This window comes from Uloborus diversus, chromosome 1, assembly GCF_026930045.1.
Source record: "Uloborus diversus isolate 005 chromosome 1, Udiv.v.3.1, whole genome shotgun sequence".
Classification (NCBI taxonomy): Eukaryota; Metazoa; Arthropoda; class Arachnida; order Araneae; family Uloboridae; genus Uloborus; species Uloborus diversus.
This window is the reverse complement of record NC_072731.1, coordinates 235,579,780-235,607,308: the sequence shown is the minus strand read 5'-3', so window position 1 is coordinate 235,607,308 and position 27,529 is coordinate 235,579,780.

Below are 27,529 nucleotides of genomic sequence, written 5' to 3'. Positions count from 1 at the left end.
ATATTTTTATGAAGAAAAAAAGAGGTATGTTGCTCTCAGTGCATCTCATGGCGAAAACAAAGTGCCGTCTGGGGCAAAAATTAAAAAAAAATAAATAAATAAATAATTTGTGACGCTTGCTTAGAATTTGAAAAATCAATCTTAGATTTGCAAGCTAAGTATTTTGTAAAGGAAAAAAATGCACACATTTTGAGGTTTTTCCTTACTATAACTTTTAAACTGTATTTATTATTATTACCATGTTTACCTCTTTTAGAAGGTTAATGGAATTAGGTATATGGGAGGGGGAACGAAAATAGAACAATTATTTTCCATTTTAGTAAAAGTGTATTTTTCAAAAAACTTCTTTTTAAACGGAAAACAAACTGCGTTTGATGTTTTTAAGTTCATATACCACGTGCAGGCTTAGTTTCTGACGTTATATAATTGTTTTCTGCATTATTTGCTTGCTACATATCGTCGCTTCAGAGCAACAGTAAGAAATCTAATCCCAGAAATAACGTTAAGATATCTTACTATTACTCTGAGGTGACGATATGCTAATCAGGGGCCAAAACAGTTTTGAGAGGGCAAAAGGTGGCGACTTTACCCTAATTAAAAATAAAAACGCATTAAAAATGGTCTTAAAATGGTACCAGTTGTAAGCAGTAAAGTAAAAACAGTTTTCACAAAACTCTTATGAAATAACATTTCAAACATAAGTTGTCAGGTTCTTAACATTTGCCTGAATTAAATATTTAATACTATGTGATTATCACGTAAAATTTATTTCTAATAGAAGACATCATTTTTCATATTTTTCTCATATGCTGGGTAGATTCAAACGAACTAGCAGTCCTATTCTTTCTCAAATTTTTTTCTCATACAATTTATTTGCTTAATTTAAAACTTCATTCTGACTTTTTAGTGAAGAAATCAATCCAGAAACGACCATCGGTTTTTTTTTTCGTTTCCAAGAACACTCTTCATTTATTGCAAATACTCCTGATCTAAAATCAAAAAAGTAAATGAAGCGCAGAGATTAATTTTTCCTATTTTTTTTCTTAAATTGTAAAATTTTACAATTATTTGAACAAAACAAAATCGCTTATCATTTTTCTCAATGATACGACAACATTTTAAACAGTGACAGCAAATTGCTTCAAAATCATAAAATCAAACGAAGACCGTGCTTATCTATGCGTATTTTTTTCTGACAGTTTAACACGTGTATAAGTCACACTATAACGTCAGAAAACGGCGATGCTGAAATGACTTCATTGTTGAATAATGATCCGCTTCCGAAAATTTTCTTATACTTCTATTGCCATCTGTCGGTTTCCAAGGAAACTAAATCGATATGAGATATTAGAAGCTTCAATCGTTTACAGTCCTTAATCATTTGCAAAAGAATATTATAAATAAAACGCGTAAAACACCGTTTTGGTGTTTCTGAACATTGCATTCAGCTGATCTTATGTCATCGTCAATTTCAGGGGTTAATACAATTTGTAGGCTAATGATGTGTATTATTCAAAACGTCAGTTACAAAAATGTGAACAGGTGAAATGAAATGCAATGTACTGCAAAAGAATTTAGAAATGTTTTTAAGTTTTTTTTCCTTTCAGAACCCCTATTCGTCCCCTTCACGTGAGCTTCATTACCAGCAGGATTAATCTAGAAACGGAATTCGATTTTGATAGGTGAGTACTACCAATTGCACCATTTCTTTAAAAGGACCACGCATACATGATATCGCACTTTTTTCTCTCCCCCCCCCCGTGTTGTTACAAAGTGTCACACTCATCTTACCCCTTCCCCGCCATTGGCACATATCACACTATCTTTTATTCACAGTCTTGGAAAATAATGCGTGATGTCACACTTCTTGTCATCCCCTCCCCCTTGTTACAAATTTGTCCCAATTTTAAGGAACCCCTCATTCCCCTTGTCAGAAAATGTCACAATTTAACGAGTCCCTTCCCCTCTCGAAGTGGGACATCATTTGAGGATGTGAGAAGCAAAGGGATGTAAGTGGCAAAATTAATAATTTGGAGATAGCCAGTACAAATAGTAATGGAACCTCTCCTCCGTCTTGGAGCAAGGGACAGTACTAGTAACCTGCTAGGTGTTGTTATACAGCATGATTTAGAAAAACTTTTCAATGAAAGCTTACCCAGGACATTATTTTTAAAGGCATTATACTCAAAACTTGAAACTGTCCACCCTTTGCCTCTCATTGCTTCATTTGTGGACAGTCTCTAGTGCATTAGAAACATAAATCTTTTATATAAACAGTGTTTTCATAAGCTATGCCTTTAAAATAGATTTCTTTATCCCTTTTCAGTCAATTGTATTTTATTTCACTTATAAATCATTTTTAAAATTTATGTTCAGAGTCATAAAAATCTTCTTGGATAGGCTGAGTATAATATGGACCTAGTGGCTCAAAACTGAGCGTATTTCTGCCTCCTTATTTTCAGCATTATGCTAGTAAAGGTTGAATATTTTTTATACAGAGTTACCTTGAAATCTTAGAGTTCATAAGTATCAGTAGAACGTCATCCCGGTCGTAGTACAGCTGAATTCTGAGCTACATGTTCTGGCAGATGTTTTACGCAAAACATCTATGAATCCCAAAAACTCCGCAAAACATTTGCGAGATCACATTGCTGAATTTCGCTGCGTTACAATATTTCTGATGTTCTTCTGATGTTTCTGACTTTCAAAACTCCGAGGTAATTGTGTACGACAAACATTCAACCCTAACTGGCATCAATTTGAAAATAAAGGAAATTAGGGTACGCGCATTTCCGCACAACTCTATACGTATATGATTAGATGTATAATATAAAAGTAACATAAAGTAGTTTCATTTCAGTCTGGAATTTTATTTGAAATCTATCCAAGGCACTGCAGAAGATATATCTACTAAATATATAATATATTGAAAACCAACAAAAAGCCAAGCACACATTAATGTACAACATTGATTTCTCGAAGTCGAGGGGAAGGGATTGCTCCTTTCTGATCCCTTTAAATGCCGTGCCTAATTAAAGTTTTAATTAAAGTATATTAAATATAAAGATTTATAGAACGCAGTAGAACATTTTACTGTCTTTCTCTTAAGTCATTTAAAATGTATGTAAGAATCGAGGCACATCTTTGCCCTAACAAGTTGGTGGTTTATCTGGCGTCACGTTTTTGAAAATACATCAGTAAATATCAAGTTAGACAAACTTAATATTCTTTTTATTCATGAAATGCAGTATATTTCAGCAAAACCCCACATAGTGGTTTAAAACAGTTAAGTACGTAGTTTGAACATTCGCATAGTAATAAATAATATAAATATATTGGTAATGAAAGTAGAAATGGTTAATTCCTATAGTTAGGGAAAACGTAACCAGGCAGTGTTATGAAGGCTACGCATGTATTAATCACAGCGTTACGATGCTGCCAGGTTAGGTTTGTTTTTGAGCCTCACCTTCTAAAAAAAGGGACATCCCTTACAAATCATAGAAAAAATGTATTCTTATAATATCAGCATTTATAATTGGTAAATATGGGTAAATAGTTTGTAAAAAAAGTTTAAAATTTTAATTTAATTTTTAAAGCTTTTATTCCTTTATGTCTGCGCCTTGTCTCTTCCATCAAATAGCTTTGCTATCTGCTTGAAGATTATTAAAGCATTATTATTAATATTCTTATAGCTGTCCATTTTACACATTTGTCAGAACGAATAACCGTCTACTAACATCAACATATTTCACTGCGTAATTACTCCCCAGAAGATAAAAATCCGTGGAAAGCTATTGGTCCACCTAATGTCCACGCATTCCCTCCGCAAAATTCATCGAAATGCATTATCAATAAGTGGGCAGTAAAGGTCACGTCGGACTGCAAATTGCATAACTGTCCATGAAAATAAAACATTCAGAGAGATGCGAGTCACATTTAGGTAAATTAAAGCCACCTGTGTGAGCCACACAATCGCCCACGGCTTATTGGATTACTCGGCTTCAATAACTTCCAATGATGTTTCTCCTGGGAAACAATTGGCCGATTAGTCAGGATCCTAACAAAGACACGTTCTCTATCCAATTCTCTTCGTTCCGGTGACACTGATGACTCCCGAAGCCCGGGCCCTAACTTTATTAGCGATGTCCACGTGACTTGTGGGCTCGGGACTTGGTTTCTGATATTGATGCTTTACAATTTTCGATGTTTGCGGAGAGTATATTTGATTAAGAAAGCTGTATAAAATGGGAAAGCACCAGAAAATCAATTCCTATATCGACAAAAAAAAAAAAAAAAAAAAAAAGATACGGCTGAAGAAATTATTTAGCTGTTTTTTGTTATCATTTGATAATTTTTACATTGATTTAGGTATTTCAAGTATTATTGCAAAAATGAATTCAAAGATCTAAGTCATCCAAATAACTGTTCTCAAGTATTATCAACATTCGAAACATAGCGCCTCAATTTGTCGTTATAAATTGATTATCGATGTTATAAGTCGATTTTAGTTAGTTTGGTGCATAGTTACATACCAGTGAAGTAAATAAAATTCGAAATATATATATATATATATATATATATATATATATATATATATATATATATATATATATATATATATATATATATATATATATATACATATATATACATATATATATATATATATATATACATATATATATATATATATATATATATATATATATATATATATATATATATATATATATATATATATATATATATATATATATATATATATATATATATATATATATAATTTTACAATCATACCTGTAACCATTATGATATGCTTATGTTTTTTAATGGTGATATAAAAATTGAAATGTATACCACTTAATATTAAAGGAAATTAGCCTTGGCCGTTACATTGTCTGATATTGAGACTTGGTCTTATGTATGAATTGAAGAGTGTAGATTTAGAAGTTAATGGCCTTATACACCTTATTTTAACATAATGTTTTGTTCAGATCATATTGTGTAAACAGATGAAATATAATACTCAAGGTATGATACAAGAAAGTGTTTAAAAATAAACAAGGCCAAGTGTAACTGAATCATGGTCTTTTACTTACATTTACTCAACATTTTAGTAAAAACAATATCCAAATTTTTAAGTCCATTCAGTTTTTATTCGTGCAACTTGTAGCCATCCAGGAAACTTTTTGACAATGATTCTCGATTCTTCCAGGAATTGGATAAAAACCATTGAAATCCGGAAACGTTACACGTAAATACTCAGTAACGTTTCGGAATTTTTTTAGTGTATGATATACTTAACAAACAGTTAATATGATGATGAGAAAAAGAACACTACTGCAATCACACAAGTTAGGGTTTTTATCTTTAGTCTTAAATATGTATCCTGCGTTTATACTGTCATTTATTGCATTATATTTTCCACACTTCGAACACAAACAAATCTCAGACATAAGCAACCTGAAATGATTCTCATTTTTCTCTAACAGTATACGTATTCAACTCCATCGTTGAAAAGGATACAAATTGCTAACACGAATGCCCACATTCTTCCAGGTTTGATCGAAGAACCAAAAATAAATGTTAACAAAAGCCGCATCTTTTCCTCTTATGTTTGACGGGGATAAGCGCGGAACATTTTATCACTTCGTATTTGCTGCTTTTTCAAATGAAATCCCCCCTCGCTCCTTCCTCTTATTCTCTTCGTAGCTTCTTGGTGGGATTTACCCCGAAATGTATGGAACGATACTTGATAAAGGATTTATAAGTATTAGCTGATATTTTCTTCGTCAAGCTCGCCTTCGAGAAAGCAGTAAAATAAACCTTGTGTTTCGAGAAGAGGGCTGGTTTTATCGAAGGTTGTTTCGAGTAAGCACAGTTTCCATGGAAATCCGACAGCTAAGGGGTAATAATGCAATCTACAATTCCAATGCAATTGCGAGATTTTAGAGAGACATTTCTTTCGGGAGACACGGAAAAGAATTTTCTGATTTGTATATTATCTGCAAAGTCATTATTTCTGCGTTACATTTCTCTGAGCAATTGACTTGGAGAGTTCAGATCTATGTTTTGTTCAAAGAAAAATTGTAAGAAATCGTATGAAAATAAATACCGACTTCTTTACTCTTTACTAATAATAAAGCTGAGAGTATCTCTGTCTGGATATCTGGATATCTGTCTGGATCACTGTGACGCGCATAGCACCTAAACCATTTGGCTTATTTTCATGAAATTTGGCACAAAAATAGTTAGTAGCATGAAGGTGTGCACCTCGAAGCGATTTTTCGAAAATTCAATTTTGTTCTTTTTATATCCCAATTTTAAAAACATTTTACCCTTTAAATTATCATAACGTGGAAGAGTAAACTACCAAACTATCATAACGTGGAAACGTAACGTAGGCGAGCAAATGGACATAGCCATATTGGTGAGAAATTCATCATCTATTATTTGTCATTGTTCAGGCGAACAAAATGACCTTTTGATTTTCTACTACGGGCAAAGTCGTGCGGGTACCACTAACCACTAGTACAAATATATATTCAAATATTAGTCTTTTTGTACGTAAAAAATAATGATTGCACCTGAGCCTGAGACCTGATGCGGATGTACCCGTGAGGTCCCACTATTTGCAACACGTAAGAATTATTATTTTTTAAGTAAATTTTTTTTTACATTTTTTAAATTATTATTATTATTATATTTTTTTGAGCAATCACGATTACTTATTGTTCTCATTTGACTGTTTTTGGCATTACGCTGATTTTATTTTCCCGCCAGCACCCTCTGCCAGCACCACCATCGGTCCGACCGGCCTCACGATTCTGTTCCCCTTGCGAAAACCGTGTCCAGGTTGCGTCCATATCCTACACACACACGCATACATACACACACCTACACACACACACCTACACATACACACTCATGCCTGCACAGAGACACAAACACACATGCCTACATACACACACACACGAACGCCTACACACACACACACACGAACGCCTACACATACACACGAACGCCTACACGCACACGCGCGTACATGCACAGCACTGCATACACAACACTCACACACATGCATACATACACTCACACACACACGCACCCACACACATGCGCCTACACAAACACACACACATACGCCTGCACAAACACACACGCGTATACATACACACACACGCTCATGATTGCGAAAAACATAATTTGAATTCAAGATGCCAAAAATTCAAATCAATATACATATATATTTTTTACTTTTTTTTAGAGTTAACTAGAAAATTGCCTTTAAGGTATGTCGGATGAAAAATGCTTCTTCATTTGAACGAAGCCAGTGTGTGTTTGGTGATATTTTGATAGTTGAAGTTTTAACCCTAACTCCAGTAGATAACATTTATTGTTGACCACTTTTTCGTTTCTTCACTGGCCTAAAATGAGTCGTACCAGCAAAACAGTTGAGTTACCGGATCACATTCAGCCTTGTCAAAATAAAGCATTTCCTTGCATGTCAAACATTAACGAAAATAATTATCAAATTATTATGCTGTGGTGCGAGTTTCTTTGTTGGTGACGTCAGGAGCGTAACCCAATCAGTGAATTGGCTATTATATATATGAGGACACTTCATATTACGATACATATGGTTCCTTGCATTCGAATATACGGAAATTAAATATCTCTACATAGTATAAAACTAGGTCTCCAAAAAGCGTCTGTTTGTTTGAACGCGCAAAACTCGAGAACTGTTTGGCCGATTTAAGCTGACATTTTCACAGTATCTTTCTTTTAACACCGGAAAGGTTTGCACACCGGTTTGAAAAAAAAAAAAAACTGACGAATAGTTCTTTCTTTATTCCAATTTATGCTCAATTTTTACATAAATTCCTAAATATGTGAGTGAAAAATTACTTGCACATATTAATATTACATATCGATGAAAAGGGTAGAATTTTTCACGTTCTACGCAATTTGTTTCAATGCTCTTACTTAATTACGGCGGGAGTTATTTGCGTTTTTAGCTCGAATATTTTTAGGCTTAGCTGAAAATTACGCACTACTTTTTTCTTTAAATCTATCAATAAAAAGTGAAGGAATTGTCCCACCGTTTTCTTTGTGACAGCATTGGAAAAAACGATATTTTTTACTCCAGATCCATCTCGACCGATAATCGAAAAATTAAGCTTCTATCTCGAAAGGAAAAAAAAACAAGTCTTTTTAAATCAATTTCAAAAAATCCCATTTCCATTCAAATTGTTAACCATTTTCTTCTGCATTTTATTTCTTTTAACTTATTTTATTTTTTGTTCCCATGGTTACGCTTTTTGAATCCATCTTTCTGGATTTAATTTCTTAAAAGTATTTTAATATCAGTCGTCATTGTTTGGGAGGGAAATTTTGCATTATGTTTTTATTTATTTTTTATTTATTTATTTAAGCCTGATTGTTGAATATACGTCACTTGACACAATTTTTATTTTTAAAGTGAACCTTGCAACGCGGCTATTTAAAGTAAAAACGCCTGAAATAAAGAGTAAGTATATGTATAAAAATATTTTATTTGTAAGAATAAATTGAGTAAGATATCACTTATGAACAAAAAGCAAAAAAATATATATAAACTTAGCCGAAAAAAAAATGATTTTCTTATTTAACGTAAAAAAGTTTGAGACGAACTTTGCTACACATCCCTTTTTAGTACTTTCCTTGTTTTCATCCGCCGCATTTTATGGCATGGTTTTTTTCTTGGAAAAATAACCCAGAGTAATCTTATTTCTCTTCTCATCATTCCACGCATGCAGCATTTTCGTGTAATAAAAATATCCCGAAGAAACAAACAACGCGTTTGCTGCACCCGATCAAGAGTTAAGTAGAATAAATCGTCACAAAGAGAGAGAGAAAGAAAAATGAACCAATCGTACGCTTTATAAACGTCACGTGTTTGCCTCCGATGCACGATTGCTTCTAGTAATGACGAAATAACTTGTACCTTAAGAAAATATTTGGTAAAGACGCTGAAAATTGGATCAGAAGCCAAGTTTTTGAGTGAATGCGTTTCAATCTCGAGGAATGGATATTTTTTTTCAAATGCAACCATTTCCGTAAACATAGAAAACAAAATTGAAACCAAAAGATGATTGCTTGAGTATTAGTTAGACACGAAGAAAAGTATTCTCTGATTCGAAAAATTGAGAAACATTTCTTTGTTTTAAAAATAAAAAAGCTTTTTGAGGGCATATCTTTCAACATCATCACTATGTTAGCAGATTATTTTTCGTTTTCCAGTAAGCCGAAAAATCATTTCTTAGGAGTTAAGTTAACAAATCACTGCTTTGATAAATACGACAATACGCTTGGTAACCAATAACTTCGTTGACATACTGCTTTTATTTGTACGGCAGTACACCTGGTAATCAATAACTTCGTTCACAGATTTGGCAAACACGTTAATACGCTTGTTAACCAATGACTTTGTTCACACATTTGGGAAACACGTTAACACGCTTGTTAACCAATAACTTCGTTCACAGATTCGGCAAACACGTTAATACGCGTTTAACCAAAAAATTCATTCACAGATTTGACAAACGCGGTAATGCTCTTGTTATTGTATAACTTCTTTCACAGATTTGGAAAGCGTTAATACGCTTGTTAATTGGTAACTTCAATCACAGATTTGACAAACACGTTAATGCGTTTGTTAACCAATAACTTCGTTCACAAATTTGGCAAACTCGTTAATACGCGTATAACCGATAAATCCCCCCCCCCATTCACAGATTTGATAAACGCGTTATTTCTATTGTTATCCAATAACTTCGTTCACAGATTTGGCAAACACATTAATACGCTTGTTAAGCGGTAACTTCAATCACAGACTTGATAAACAAGTTAATGCGCTTGCTAATCGATAACTTCGCTCACATATTTGACAAACACGTAACACTCTTGGTAACCCATCAATTCGTAGACAAGTACGTTTGATCGAGCGATTTCTTCTTCGCAATGTATGTTTCGTCGATAATTCTCTTCATCGACAAGTTCTTCGACTGATAGATCAAAACCACTTTTTTCATAAGTACATTAAATATGATTGGTTGATCAAATCGTTTCTTCGACAAATACGTTTTTTGAGCTAGAACAGAAAAAACCCCTCATAAGACAGTAAGTAGAGGCAAAATTAGTTTGTGCTATATTTTTACACTGCATAAAGGACACGTAATTTAACAGCAATTTATTTTCTTTTTTTTATAATTAATATTACTAACTATAACTAAAATTCAATTATAAAAATAATGCCTTTATATTTCTCTTTTTTTACAGTATTATTGTTATTAATATTTGTTTTCCATAAAAGCTCTTCATTCTTGTTGCCGTGTTTGGGAATATGTAAGATACTCAACATTTATTGATAAGAATTTTCGTCTTTCTCTGAAAAAACGTAGTGTACTTTTGCGTGTTTAGACAATGTATGAAACAAGAGTGATATTTCCCTTTTAAAGTCAATTAGAAAAATCCTAAAGGCAAAAACAATCACATTTCTGATATATATATATATATATATATATATATATATATATATATATATATATATATATATATATATATATATATATATATATATATATATATATATATATATATATATATATATTTCAGAAATTCGATAGTTTTTGCCTTTGGGATTTTTCAAAAGTATTCTGATTGGTTAGAAACATATTCATTGTGTTTGTTTACTTGAAATCTAACACTTGATTTTGAAGTATGTTGTTCTCAAAAATAACAATTTCATTACTTTGTTAGTTGTTTTGAACTTGAATGTTGTCAGTAAAAACTGTGTTTAGAAAGCAAAAGTAAACGCTTCTTATTGATTTACTGCCTCGGTTTTTTGTGTTGAGAAAAACCATGTAGCAAGAAGAAAATGAAGAAAACATAACAAGTTTAAAGACATATCTTAAACATTGTTAGAAATTTACTTCATGCTTTCCTAAAAATTATGAAAATGCAATACATTTAAAGGTTCATTGTTTAGAATAAAATAAAATGTATGTTTTTCTAAACACCAAAATCGTAAAGTTTTTAAAATTCACTCCGGCAAAGGCATTTTTTTCTCAAAATTAAGTTTGAAATCTGCGAATGTTTCACCACTTACAGGCACAGTACAAATAATCTTAGGTAAACATAATTCACTGCATGCACTTGACACTTCTTTCAATTTTATTTGTCAATATATATATAGAGCTTGTATTTAGTTTTTGTTCCGTAAATTTTGATTTTGTATGAGTTTAGATATAAAATGTTAGATGTAAATATTTTCAGCACTTTTAAAACCAAAGTAATGTAATTTGAGAAATTCTTACAGACGAAGAGTACTATGCTGAAGATAATGCAAAAGCAAATACTGAATTCACGGAAGCAAAATAAATATTTTAACTATATATTCTGAATTTAATTCAATCAGCAAACTTTGTTTTCCCAATCCTTTTTGACGAAACAAATGGGATAATCGGAATGTTATTCTCATTCACCAATGAATTTCATTAAAAACTATTAAACCTACTATAACTTTTTATTTCGTTCAGTTTTAAACAGTTGCCGTTTATCCCATTCATAGGCGGTATATCTCGACAACTATCAATATTATAATAACTATTACTTAAGTTCTATTTTTGACTCGGATTGAAAGTTTTGATGCGGAACAGAAAATGAATTGCCTGTTGTTTTATTTCAGTTAACAGGGGTTGTTTACTATAACAAACTGTTACTATAAAAATAAATAATTGTTTTCGGAGCGATAAAATATCTATTTATTAAAAAGGAAATAAAGCAAAAATTGAAGGATATTCAACTTGTCACTAAACTGACATTTTTGCTGACTTTCTCATAGTTTTTTCCTGCTTTAAAAAAATATTTATTTATAATTTTAATACATTTCTGCTAAAAAGGGTTAGTGTTAGTAATTTTTATCATATAACAGATGGTTCCTAATAACTCCGAAACAAGTTTATGAGCCGTTAAAAGTTTTATATCAGTGGGTTAGGTACATGAAACGTTATTACACTTGACACTTGACATCCTCAGAGACCACCCGCACCTACCAATTGATTGGTTTATCGGTTTTAAATGCTCAGATAAATCTGAGCAAGTGGGTCTATGAGGAACTATATTTAAATACATAAAAAATTACATTACTATCAGATACAATTGTGATTTGCAGTTGACAAAATTAAGTTTGAAAAAATTTTAATTAAATTAGAAAATTTTTTTTTTGTAATTTAACATCAATATATGTAATAAAGTAGACAAACCAATGCATAAAAGCTTTACAGTGATACAATAAAACATAAACGACACTAGAGAGTTGTTGCTTTACAGAAGATAATGTGTTAAATTGTAGAAAAAAAACTAATTTTAAACGATATTAACTATTGAAAGTAGAAAAAAATATGTGTATTAGTCAACGCCTTGAAACCTGAAGCCTTCATTAGCCGACAGAGTGAAAATCGAGTTAAGTCTGATGCAGGTACGATGTTTTGAAAAGCCGATTAATTTTTTTTTTTTTTTTTTTGAGTGAAAGACTAGGATTGCGTCCGATATGCAAATGCGATGTTAATGGACAGAAGGAAATGTAACGTTCAAGAGAGAAGCGTTATTACACAGGGTTCACACAAAAAATAACCAAAAATGAATAAATTATGTATCGAAAACTATTACACACATTGGTTATTTACGCATAGATGATGCATGAAATTAAAGGGGAAAAAATTGTGTTTTTTTTTTTTTTTTCAAATCACAAACGTTCAACGCGTCAACGTTTGCTTTTCGAGAAACATTTAACCGCTGTGTGGAAAGAACTAAATTAGAATTCAATTTGCTGCACGACCCATAGTTTTTTTTGTATAGGGGGGGGATAGATGGGAAGTATGAACCACCAATGCCGACAACTTCAACAATGCATCTGTGCAGTTTTAATAACCATTAACCCATAGATGCCCACCCTTCCCTAAGAGCAAGGGCGCACCTCCCCTAAGTGTCGCAAAACGCCCCCCCCCCCAGAGCAAGAGAAAAATATAATATAGAATTTATAAAAGAAAAAACACCCCTTAAAACGACCCCTTAAAAATTTCAATGGCACAGTTTGCGCTATGCCCCCCTCCTACCCCGCCCCTCCTCGGTGGGCATCCCTGATTAACCGTATGATACGAAAGTGTGGACCGAAATGGATTACAGTTTAGTATTTTGTCGCGTAACACGTTGATCAGTTGTAGCTGAAACAAGAAGTTCCCTACAGAACTAAAAGAGCCCACTTTCCCACATACCAATATCAACTTTCAAGCATTTGATCAATATTCTCAAAACTAGCTAAAATCGCAAATTATTTCAAACAGTAACTTTTCAACTTTTTAAACGGATTTCTAGAAATAAATCTCATTTTGAACTCAGATGCAAATACGACTTATGCGTACAGTACGGCAGTATTATTCTTTAGCTTCGTGCATCAATTATTTGAAAATGTTTAGTAGTTTCAAAACAATAATTTTTTTAATCCGGTCTTCTGTACTTTTGTACAATTTTTGATTCCTATATGAACTTTTAAATGTAAAATGATTCAGTGAGGCAGTTAAAGGGCAGCGCTATTTTTCTGAAAATGAAGAATGAAATTACTAAAGTTCCCTTTAGTAAAAATGTATAAATTGACTTCTTTCACAGTACCGAATGATTTGTTGAATTACAGCATTTCAACAAAACAGTTAGCTATTCATGTGGCAATTAATTTCACACACACTTGGTAAAAATAATGTGCAAACTAAATTAACATACATTTAACGCAATGATCAAAAACGAACATACGAGGCGTGTAACTCCATAAACGATGAAAACGTACATAGTTAATATCTATTTTTCAAAGAGCTTTTTTAAGAAATTGGAACTACGGGTTTCTTCAAATCACTTATTTAACTTGTAATTAGTTTTACACTTCATCAATAATTGTCCTATTTAAATTCAGATGTTTTAAAAGTAATAACAGGCTTGTACTGTTTGGTTTATATTCTTGACTTATATCCACCAGAGAAAATTTGTTAATTATGTATTAGTAGGAACACTGAAAAATGTATTGAGCGGTTTTTATCGTTTTGGGAAAATAGCTTTCGGCACTACCTGAAGCATAAAGTTTAGTTTTCTGTTAGAGAGAAAGAATAATGGAATTTTCAGTTGCATTGTAGGTTTGCACTAGCATAAAAATTTTTTGTTTTACATTTTGTTAATTTTTATTTCTCAAGAATCCGTTTTCGTTCACTTTATTATGTCAGAGTTTTATTCCGTTATTTCGTAAGCGTAACTTTTGTAAGTGTCGTTACGTTTTGAACTAAGTTTGGAAATATAAGTTCGTTAAATACCAATTAGAAGTTTTCAAAAATGTTTCCTCGCGCCTATTTCAGAAGAATACTACCACGATTCCGATTTTGCTTTTTATGTATTTAGACCTACAGTTGAAGTCTAAGATTAATGAGTTGGCGTTTTTGCGCTCATAACTAATTAAAAGTATTCCTAAAATACCAATAATTTATAACTATTTTGAGCTATTAAACATGCGCGTGTGTCTCTGCTTTTGGGGCGTTTTTTTTCATACTCTAAGGCACGGGATCGCCAACCTACTTTACTCAAGGGGCACTTCGCAAATTTTTGGAGACGAGGCAGGCTATCAATTTAACATTATTCAAGAATGTTCTGTGCCCCTCCCTTTACCCACGATTTTTTATTATTAATATTATTATTATTATTATCATTATTTTAAATTAGCTTTAAGTAGTGGTTTTTGAGTTTTTCTTGATTTAGTTTTCTTTGAAAATGCCTAAAAGGAAATCTATTATGAAATAAAAAATCTTTCTTTTCAGGTTGTAAGCTTCGTACGGGACGGATGTGACCCGCGGGCAGTAGGCAAGCAGTCCCTATAGTATGGGATCTGCGCCTTCTGGTTTTTGCTCGTCTTCTTTTTTGAATTTAGTTCGCTTTTTAGTTAATTCTTAGTGAGAGTTATTCAGATTTTAATGAAACAGTTTTGTTAATGCATTTGGTTCTTCCAGCAGTTAAGAATTTTTCTTTAAGCTAAAGATGTTGTAATTTCATATGGTTATTTCATACTTAAAATAATTAAATAAATTATTTAGTTTTAAAACAGAAGTGCAAGAACAAAATCAAGGAAATTTAATAATCTTAAAAAACAGACAAAGAAACTATTTTTTTTTTTTTGAATTTTCAGTTATAAGATAGTTGTAGTTTATCAATAACGTTCGGATATTGTTTATTTTGACTTTCACTGAGATAACCCATAACATTCAGGGCACTGATAAGTCGTTAATTTCTGTTTTTACTTTCTTTTACGAAAAAGGAAGTAATGTATTCGCAAAAAAATTTTCACTCAAAAATCGGCCTTAATTTCCCATTTGCTCTCCCCCGAATGAATGTTGAGTGTTTTTTTCGACCCGACCACACGTAGATATATAAAAAAAGAACATACCGACACCCGAAATATCCATTTTGACGTTTCCCGAGTTAATTACAACGAGTTTTCTCGTGACGTCTGTAAGTGCGTATTTACGTATGTGCGTATAAGCGTATGTATGTCGCAGAACTCAAGAACGGTACGTCCTTGAAAGTTGAAATTTGGTACGTAGACTCGTAGTGGGGTCTAGTTGTGCACCTCCTCTTTTAGTTACATTCGGGTGTTTCTAAAAGTGTTTTTCTCACCTTTTTTGGGGAAAAGCATTGTTAATTTCGTTCAAACTCAAGTGGTGGCGGTCAATAATTTGGCGGACACTTGGCGATATATCACCAGACTTTTGGTCGCCAAGTTTTGTCGCCAACTTGGCGAAAAATGTGGCGATGTTTTTTCTTTTTTTTTTAAAATCTGTTTTCAATTTGGTCACTGTTGGTGATATTTAGAGAGTTAACTATTGAATCACATTAAAATTGCAATAACGGGGAAAAACATTAAATAGGTGTAAAAGGATGTCATGTGATGCACATATCAGCTCGTTTTTTTTTGGTCAATGCCGTGCTAAGTTCTTGCACAAATGTGCAGCATGTGCAGCACAGGATAATGCCCTCCACCCAATCCTCCGGTGTCCAAACAATAACACTGCAGTCTAAATAAGACCAACCATGGTTTTATCCGGTAGCAATCTACTTTTCCAGGTTCTCAAACCACAGGAAAGAAAAGACGAAATACAACGACAATTTTGCTTTAAATTCGTCTACTGCATAAATTAGGCTTTAAGAATAATTAACTGCTTTTGTGTATCAATAAACTACAAGGAATCATGAAGAAACAAATCCTACTGTAAAACAAGGTTGTGTAGTATTGACTTACTCTGCTGTACGTGCACTGACCCCTGGTGAAATCAAACTGCTTGTTGAAAACTCTATATTATCATTTAGGCTTTGTGATAACTATGAAGCAAGGATCCTGCGAAATTTTTGTCATTACTACGTCAAGAAGTGGGCATGACCATTCTGCACGACTGTTTAATTTAGCAAACCCATCTGTTTTTTTTTCTTTTAATGGAATATTTCCTTTTCTATAAAAATTGATTTAGTTTTACTGCAAAATAAGCAATAACACCTCAAAAATAAATAATTTTAAACGATAAAAATTGAAAATAACAGTTATATATTTTCTCAATTCCGTACTTTTGGTTATATATATATATATATATATATATATATATATATATATATATATATCATACACGATAGCGTTTTAAGGAAAAAAAATCGTATCACACATTTCAAAATTCAGAATCCTAAAACATACATTTTATAAAGTTTAATAGTATTCTTCCGCAACAACTACTAAAACGCCGTAGTACCTTTATTAAAAAGTACATATGTATGCAGTTAGTTATATATATAGTTCTCCTTAAAAACATAACTCACCAACAAACTATTTTTATTTTCTTTAATGCGTTTCGTTCCGAGTTTCTAAATTTGAATGCATTATTTATAACAAAATATAGTCAGATAAAACGCACTAAGAATTATTCATGAGTTTAAAAAAGCATTTCCGAAAATTCTCCAAATTCAGATCCTCATAGATATTTATGCCTAGTGTAATAGAATAAAACCATGTTAATTAAAAATGCTCCTCTTTAATCTAAGCTAGATATTGGATAAATGGAAAGTATTATCATATATCTGAAATCAGATTATTATCCCCCATAGAACCTTCAAAGTTCGGGAGGAAATAATTATAGATTCACGTCATAATGTATTCGCAAGTGAATGGAAGATTATAGGAGCTTAAAAGGAAGGGGGAATTTGTTCCGCTACTGATACTAGCGAAAATCTTGATATCAATATATCTTAGGAAGTTTATGAAATTGGGGAATGACAGGGTTGATAAATATGATACGAAGATTTTATTTTAGGGTAAAGACTGAGTTTTATAATGCAAACTATTTATGAGGAAAGATGTTTGATGTATGTTATTTAATATACATAATATGTTATTTAATATACAGGGTGTTCTGTTTTAACCTGCAAGACCTTTATTTTCGCAACAATTAGTCCTAGATGCATACTTATAATTGCAAGAATGTTCAAAATCAAATGCAGGGTTAAGGCATTGAAAGTTTGAAGTAAAAACAAAAATTAATAAAAAAATACAGAATTTAACTTTTTATACGGACCCCAGGTCCCCTAACTTATATTTAGGGAAATTATTTCCATTGAAAAATAATTCCATCACAAAAAATTTAAAATTAGTACGACCAATATTCACCGACATATGAAACGCGGCGTTTTGTGACTTACACCAGTTTTCAGTCGCCGTCAATAACACCTTTTCGGGGAATTTATAGTGATTAACAAGCGCTTAAAATAACAGGTGTGCACAGAGGGTGATTTTTCAAATTATTCGAGGTTTTTGTGCGCACGTATATGTGTTTTTGCGTATCACGGCATAACATTTGCATTTGTTTTCGAATAGCAATGAAAAATATACATACCTTTTTTTTTTTTTTTTTTTTTTTTTTACTTTGACGACCTGTCATTCTTCTGAAAGAAAATAAGTTCCAAGGTCATCTTTTGTATAGTCCCTCAAAACTTTAAACTGGAATATCTCCTTGAGTTTTGGTCGCACAAATGTCAAGTTTTTTGTGGTAGTAATAGTTTTCAATGGAGATTATTTCTATAAATATTAGTTATCGCACCTAGGCACCTAGGGCCAGTATAAATAGCTAAATTTTGTATTCTCTGACTGATTTTTATTTTCACTTCAAACTTTCATATCTTAACCCTGCATCTGATTTTGAACATTTTTGCAATTCGAAGTTTACATCTAGGACTAACGGTTGCGAAAATAAAGACCTTGCAGGTTAAAACGGAACACCCTGTATATATGTGTATGTAACGTTTTTCAGGGGACAAGTAAGACTTTACTTATATAATGTGCCTGTCGCTCCAAGAGGGGCTTCTTTTCTTATCGTTTGCTCGAGTTATAATCAGCCTAGTAGGATCAACAATGTGAAAGAAAAACTACATTTAAATGTTTCATATGCTATTGCCCTAAAAAATCCTTTTATGTGATTTTTTTGTTGGTCAACTATCGAAGAAATCACAATGATTTTATATTGATATATGTTACTATCCTATATTTTTTAACAATGAAATTGTTTAATTCATTCGATCATGGCTTTAAAAATGATTGTGAAATTGCACTTTTTGATTCTGCTTAGACGTATGGTAAAATTTTGCAGTCGGCGACATTACGTAATAACCAAGCATCCATAAAAAATGTATAGAAGAAGGTTTCATGATGGCTACAATATACTGGATTTGAATTAGTTTTACATGCATCTTAGCGCAGAATGACTTTTAACTAATTAGCAATTTTAATCTAGAATATCTCTTCAGAGCCTCGACTATATTAAACTACATCAACAATAATGAGAGAGGTAAAAGATAATGCTTTTATAGTCTGTTTCACGCCATTTTTAAAATGCGAGTGTTCCAATTTTCAGACAAATTTTTCCTCCCAATTTTATACTCTGAAATATTTTACATACTGAAGATTCTCAGTCTAAAAACGCTAACGTTCCTTGAAGTAATAAATAACGTAGACACACCAGTAATGGCCATTGCTTCAGTAGTGGACATTTCAAGGTTTGTATTTGAAAAAATAGGATTTCAAGTCTCCCAATGAATCCAAAAGTGCATCACACGTGCAAGAGGTATTCCTGATGCAAATTTGGATCAATTGGGAAACCTGAAATCCTTGTTTTTCAAATACCAACTTTGAAGTGGCCACTACTGAAGCACTACTAAGCAATGGCCACTACTGGTGTTTTTACCTAAATTGTATTTCGCCAAGCGCGTAGACTCTAATGGTAAATGGTTTACGGGAGGGCATTGCAACGCTACGAAAAATTCATATTTGGCGAATTTTCTAATGACTGGACACATTTGAAACAGTATTGAATAGCAGCTGCTTATTTTTAATGTTGCCAATCTTGATTCTAATTTGATACTGCCATGCATTCCTTCTTCGGGTTTTAATATTAGGTAAACTTTTAAGTTTCATTCAGAAAACTATTCTCTCTTTCAGAAATTTCAAGTTCAGTGCGCCTTTGCCTACAAGTGACCTATAAATTTCGTGAGAAAATAGTAGCCGAAAAGCAAAACTACAAATGTAAAAGGGTCATTTTACAGTAATTTAGACATTTATGTAGAGTCCGTAACATGACTTTTTTCCATAATTTTTTAGCGTACTGTTTAATTAGCAAATTGTTTTATTTTGAGCTTTACCTACCGACACACCAACTCGAATTAAAATAATTTGCAAATCAAACGGTAAATTAAAAAGTTATGGCAAAAAAAAAAGATCACGTTACGGACTCTACATAAATGTCAAAAATACCGTGAAATGCCCCAAGAGTATAAGTAACGTGCTCTTTACGTAAATATAAATTCAGTAGAACCTAATTAATCCGAACTAATAGAGGATCCAGGTCGTCAGAAATAAGGAAAACACGGATTTAAATAAACTACCTATAAATTGAGCCAAGGTATGTAAACGAACTGCTGTACGCAGTAAAAATTGTATTTTAAAATTAAGAAAATAAAATATAAAAATGCATAAGAGAAAATTACAAAATACGATGTACAAACTTATACGCATCACTTCACCAACTTGCTTTTCATTTGTATAGTATGTGCATCACAATGGCTGCCCTGATTAAGCAATATCCGGTATAAACAGGTCCGGATAAATAACGCCGAGATTAAAGTCAGTAGGGGAATGCATTTGCAAAAACCAACATGGTTTTAGGTATGTCGCTTTGATTAAGAGGAAATCGTTACAATCAAATTATCTAATTGCACCCACCTACTATAAAGCAGAAATGTTGACTCCATTTGCAAAGGAAAACAACGCTATCGTTCTATATTTGTTAGGTGGACATATCAGGCAGTGAGAAGCAAAGGGATGTAAGTGGCAAAATTAAAAATTTGAAGATAATCAGTACACATGGTAAGTGAACTCCTCCTCTCCCTTGGGGCAAGAGATAGTACTAGTATCCCTGGTTAGGTGCTGCTGTACAGCATGGTTTAGATAAACTTTTCAATGAAAGTCTACCTAGGACGTTATCTTCATACTCATTTTACTCAAAACTTGAAAATGTCCACTTGCATCCATTTGCTTTTCACTACCTCATATGTTTTCTGTGAACAAGGTGAATACATTCTTGTTGTAGTAAAAAGATTTTTAGCTTTGAATGTTCTCATTTATATTTGTCTTAAAAGAGGGACTTTCTAAGATTGGCTCGACGTCAAAAATGATTATCAACAAAGCAGTGTCGAAGTTTGAAAAAAAAAATGGTGAATCTTTTTACCCTCATTTTAATAAATTGAATGGTTTTGGCTTTAGTCGATTGGGAGCCAAATTATAAGAATGTACTTAAGGTGTAAGAAACATTGAAAACAACTCAAAACGGGAAGAATATCAAGATGATAGAAAAACAGAAACAAGACAGAGTAAAATATTTAAAATGTACCTTTAAAATGTATAAAAATGGAAAAGCATATGGATGTGACAAAATTGATGCGATGTGTACTAAAGTATGTTAGATCAATTTTGCACGAACCTGTTTAATTTATATGAAATCAGTAGATAAGAGTTGTAACAAAGGATTTCGCATCACAGAAAGACAATTTTTTTTTTTTTACTTTGAATTTTTACAAAAAAAAAAAAAAAAAAAAAAAAAAAAAAAAAACCTTTTTAAAATAAGAAATATTAGCAAGTAATTATTTAAGAAAAACTCAATTGTGTTGCCAGTGAGCTATAATCATTTTCACGTAGCGTAGGAGGAAAGAATACAAGCAAAAGCATATTTTGTAGTTTCAGTAAATTACCGCCCTTCTCAATTCAATAAGTATACTCAATTTCTTCAGCAGAAGTTTCAGTAAAATTTTTCAAAATTTTAGTCATTTAAACCACTCTCAAGGTACAGGTTTTAACTCAAATTTCGATGCTATAGTTAAAAGCAAATGCTAAAGAGACTAATACTTTAAATAATTAACGAAATAAATATTTAAATAATTTAGAAAATTAGCAAAACTGGTAAAGTATTTGAAATATGTATCGTTTAAGAGCCAAAAGAAAACTAGATAAAAATAATTATTAATTTGACAACCATAAATATTCTAAAGTAATTTAATAAAAGGAAATATCTAACACTTAAAAGCAACACATTGTAATTTTATTGAAATTTAGATGTTACTTAATGTAGAAGTAAACTTAAGAAAATGTTTCATTTTACATATTTTTCTTTTTCTTCGCAATAAAGAATCACATGCAAGAATACTATTTTCTGCTTCTTCATTTTAATGTTAAGTGTTTGCGTTTCTTTACTCATTTATTTAATTAAAATTAGGGCTTCAATTTTTTCAAAAAAAAAATCTTCAAAAATAAAGCAAATAAACCGAGCGAAAAGATTTGTTGAAAGGAACTTTCGAAATTAAGAGGAGAATACATATTGTGTTTTCTTTCGTGTTTTAATGCCAGGCTTTGATTATTTTAATTCATTTTCCCATATGGCATTGTAGAAAAAGTACGCATATGCATAAAAAGAGCACAGATAGGATTCGGTATTAAACCTAATGAGCGTAATTTAGGACTTGTTCAATCAATAGTGAATATATTTTGGGTACATTTCATTAAAATTCAAAAATAACCAGTGGAAAAAAGGTCCATGTTTTTAATGTGTAAAGGTAACAAGTTCAATTTTTACATTATTTAAAACAAAATATTTATGACGAGTTTCATTGTAGAATTCTTAACGATAAACTGTAAAAGAAGTATGTGATTAAAAATAAATATCAATAAAAATGTGCGTGGTTTTTGGAACAGCCCGCTCTAAAATGCAAATGAGAAATAAGGAGCAGTACAGCAATATTGTAAACACTCCTCTTTCACTTATCTCAAAATAATGATAAATGTAAACTCCTACTTTAAACAGCATATCGTTTTTTTTTTCTTTCTGATTATACGCGTGTAAGGCAATTTTTCTTTGTTAAAAAAAAAAAAAAATCTCCGTCAAAATCTAAGTTACTATTTTTTGATACTATAATTAGATTGAATGAAATACGTAGGCTAAATGTATGTATTCTACGGATCGAGTTTCCAACTGAGACATTCTCCGGTGAACAAATGATATGTGCAGCATGCACGAACGAAAACCTATGCCCATTTTCCACTCCCTACTCAATTATTCATTCTTTCTCAGTCTCACGCAATCTAAAACACTATCCGTTCTTTTCAACAGATGGCGCCACAGATCGAAAGTTGAACTTCTGAAAGTTTTCCGCTCACGCTAGACAGCGTTAGACCCCGAAAAGAGGTTTGCGTTTGACGTAAGAGATGTACGTGAAACATGCGGACGGTTTTGTAAACGTAAAAGTTGGCATACATTTTAGCTTCGGCGGTGTAGATGTTTAAAATATTCCTTCCTCAGTTGCCACAGTAGAAAATATATTATTTCAAATGTAAATCTTTGTTTACCGAACGTCTTATTTTCCGTAAATAAGGACCGTTTACATTTTAGGGAATAAAAAAGGGGAGTGAGTTTACTACATAATTTAGACATTTTCAAAATAACAAAGTTTTGATAAAAATTAAACTAAAACAGGGTTTCTCACAGGTTTGCATGATTTTGCCCTGTATCTTTCTTTGTATTTGAAATATTTTAAAAATTGTTTCAAAATACAAAATCAAAGCTACTTATCTCAGATTTAAATCCGTGAAGAACTAGAATGACCTTCTAGTTTAGTCTAGTTCTAGTCTTTGAGAACCTGCATAAATGAGGGGCAAGTTGGATGTTACGTGGTTGTAGTAAAGCTAAATTGAGCATTTGGCACCAGCTATACTTTCCCTCCTTCTACTCAACATTTAAAATATCAACTTCAACAGACTTCTTCTCAACGTAGATATAACTTTATGCACATTGTAATTAATGTTAGGCATAAGATCGTATTTTTTATTTTTTAACCCTGAAATATTCTTTTTTCAATGTATTCTTCTGTCTAGTTCTTTTATTTTTATTTATTTTATACATATAGTTTTTTTTTAAATTTCATTACTTACACTTAAAAAAAGGAAGTTTTGGAAAAATGTAAATCTCATTGATATTTTTTTTAAAAGATGATAAATCATCTGTAAGATGCTATTTTTTGTTATTTTCCATATTATTTCCACCTTTTTATAAAACTAATTACTCTTGATGCTATTAACTGGATTTTCAGAGAAATTTAGAAGAAATTAAGAATTCATTTTCTTAAATGATGAACTGCCACTCATTTTAATTTTAGATTTTATGTCATGTATAAATGTGTTTGCTATTTCTCGCTTCTTCAATTCAGCTACATCTGCACTATATTGTATACCGCTTAAAGCCACCCTTGAAAATGTCTGCCAGAATGCAATAGTTACCATGCCCAAAATCAAACGTAATACACGTCGACAGATTGGCACTGTTTTATGGAAGTAGTTTGTAATAAGTTGCGCGAAACAAGAGGTGCAGCAAGGTCAGGTTGTTTTCTCTGCATGGAAACTGTGCTAGCGGTAAAAGAACATTTACAGAATTCACAACTTGGAGATGTGAACCAGTCATTTTCTACGCGAACATCTAGTGAAAATTATTATTTATAATTTTTATAATAATTTTTGGAAGAAAACACTATTTAATTAAATTTTAAATGTGTAGCTATTTAATTACATACTATGATTTTAAATCTAATTAATTAAATTTATAATTTAAAACTATTTAATTACAGTAAAATCTCTCATATGCGGACACTAAGGGGACATTTTTTTTGTCCACCATAGGAGGGGTGTCCTTAGGATAGGGGTTTAATAATGTTATTTGCCTTGGATTCGGGAAATTAAAAATTGTTCGCATTTGAAGGGTGTCAGTTAGGAGGGGTTTTACTAAAAATACTATTTTATTAAATTTATAATTTAAAAATATTTAATTATATACTATTTCATTAAATTTATAATTTAAAAATATTTAATTATATACTATTTCATTAAATTTATAATTTAAAATTATTAAATTATACAATTTTTCATATTTTTATCGTTTAATATTATTTAATTATATAATATTTAATTAAATTTATTAAAATAACTCATGGGTTCATCTTATTTCCCCTAATATAATTGTTTTGAAAAAAATTTTTCTACCGTATGTGATCCGCTTAGGATTAGGAAGGGTCCTCAGTAGTGAACCACATATTTAGGCAATTAATTTAAAGACGAAGCTCGTAAAAGTGATAGAAATTTCATTGATAGATACACGTCCTTCTCTGCCGAATTTTTTTACGTTTCTTGGCCTACGAGTATGAAAGCAAGGAGCAAGAGATCACATGAGGCAGTGAGAAGCAAACGGATGGAAGTGAACTATTTTAATTTTCGAGTAAAACGCGTTTAAAGATCAGATCCTACGTAGGCTTTCATTGAATTTTTTTCTAAATTATGCTGTACAGCAGCACCTACCTGGGCTACTAGTACAATCTCTTGCCCCAAGACAGAGGAGGGGTTCACCTACTATGTGTACTGGTTATCTCCAAATTTTTAATTTTGCCACTTGCATCCCTTTGCTTCTCACTACCTCACATGAAATCGATATATGAGTTGCATGCCTTATACTGTCACGTATTTGCAAGAATTTGTGAGAATTCTGTTTGTACTTCGTGAAGACGAACTAGATTAGTAATCTGCCTTTACGTAAAGTTTGTTAACAATTAAAAAATATATTTTGTTGTGATAAATAGGTTTGTTGTGTTTTGTAAAACGTTGCTGTATGTACTTCTTGCAATTTTTAAAAGTTTCAGCTTGACGACGCAACAGTAATATAGTTAAACGGAAAATTCTGTATTTATGGGAATGTGGGGCAATGTGAAATAGTGAGGAAAGTGCAAACGAAGTAGTGAGAAGGAATGTAAGTGCCAAAATGAAGAATTTGGAGATAACCAGGGCAAATGATATGTGAGCCTCTCCCTTGTTTTGGGGTGGGCGCTACTAGCCCTGGTATGTGCTGCTATACAGCATGATTTAAGATATTTTATCAATGAAAGCCTACCGAGAACCGCAACAATAAACGCATTTTACTCAAAACTTTAAAATGTCCACTTTCATCCATTTGCTTTTCTCTGCCTCAAATGTTAAAATATTTTCACACTTTGCAGCAACAACTATCTAACAGTATTTTAATCAATTTCTGAAACGTATAATTTATTTCAACCAAACAATATATATATCTAAAATGATTACGGTAAAAAATAATCAAAGTCATTTCAAAACATGATAACCATATTGAAATACTTTGAGGTTTATCAAACTTAGTTTTTGTTGTTATAAAATGATTAAGTTTTTATAATTAACAATTTAAATATTAATTAAGATCAACTGATGTCCAGTGAAATATCCTTTTGATTAATATTTTGCATTTTGTTACTTTAAAAATTTTTCGATACGTTTTGTCAAGTGCACGTGGGGCAAAGCGAAATAGTTTATTTCGTTTACTTTTTCGTTTATTTATTAAATCACTTACTTATTTTTTTTTTTACTATTTTATTTCCGTTCCGATATTTATTAGTTTATTTAGTTATTCATTCGTTTATTTTTTTTTATTTCTGCTCTATTTCATTTATTTTTTCTCGCGTAATAATAACTAATTTATTTTTTCTTTCATTTACCGTTTAAATATTTATTCATTTATTTATTAATTCACTTAATTTGAACTATTTTTAGTAATCAAATAGAAAAAAAACATCAGAAAAGCTCTTTATTTATCACTTTATCCAAGGAGGGGGAGGCATTTTCCACGCTTTTTTTTTGTAGGTACAAATTTACGATGAAATATGAAAAATTATGTTTCAATTTTCTTCATAAAATACATTGGTATTTTCAAAACAAAATGCCAATTGATTTATCTTTAAAAAGAGTAAGTTATCTTAACGATTACCCTTTGTCCAACATCCTTCTACTTTGTATATCCAGTTTAATTTTTCAAACAATTCTGCTTATTTCTATCAAAGGCTAAGTTCAAAGACAGAGACTACTCGAATATTCTGGACAGAGATGTTCCATTGATGGTGTCCAATAATGGCGATCGCAAAAACAAGCCTTCATGCCATCCTTTTTCATATAATGTATCTGTGCAACAGATGACTTCTGAATTTTTCTCTTTGCAAAAATAAGTAAATAATGAGAAAAAGGCAACTAGTTTTAACCGTATTATCTGAAGATTCAGATCAATGAGGGTCGAATAAACGAGATTCTACTGCATTGCTTATTTCCAGTATCCGACAATAGCGATTGCAAAAACAAGGTTTTAAGTTTCTGAAGCCAAAGGTAGTAGTTGGCCTCATATCGTATCAGTATAGCAGAGGACTTCTGCATTTTTTCCCTTCTCGCCAAAAGAGGGAAATAATGAGAAAAATTGTATAAATTTGAACCGGATTGTCCAAAGATCCGGATCAATGAAAGTCGGATAAACGAGGTTCTCCTGTATCTCATATTTCTAGTGTCCAACAATAGCGAGAGCAAAAAAACCAGCTCTTAATTTCTGAAACCAAAGGTAGCAACTGACATCAGTAATCTTAAGTATATCTGATAACTTTTGCAATTTTCTCCTCCCCGCTGAGAGAGGAAATAACAAGTAAATATTCTTGAGTTTGAATCGGATTATCCGAAGATTCGGATCAATTAGGGTCGGATAAAGGAGATACTACTGGATTCCTTATTTCTAGTGTCCAACAATGGCGATTCCAAAAACAAGCTCTTAAGTTCCTGGAGCTAAAGGTAGCAGTTGGCATCATTAATCATATCCTATCAGTACAGCAGATGACTTCTGCATTTTTTCCCTCCGCGCCAAGAGAGGGAAAGAATGAGACTCGTGCGTGATTCGTTCTGAGTCATCAACAGGCCTCATTATTTGTCCTACTCGCGGAAGTTGCTCACGGAAAATTT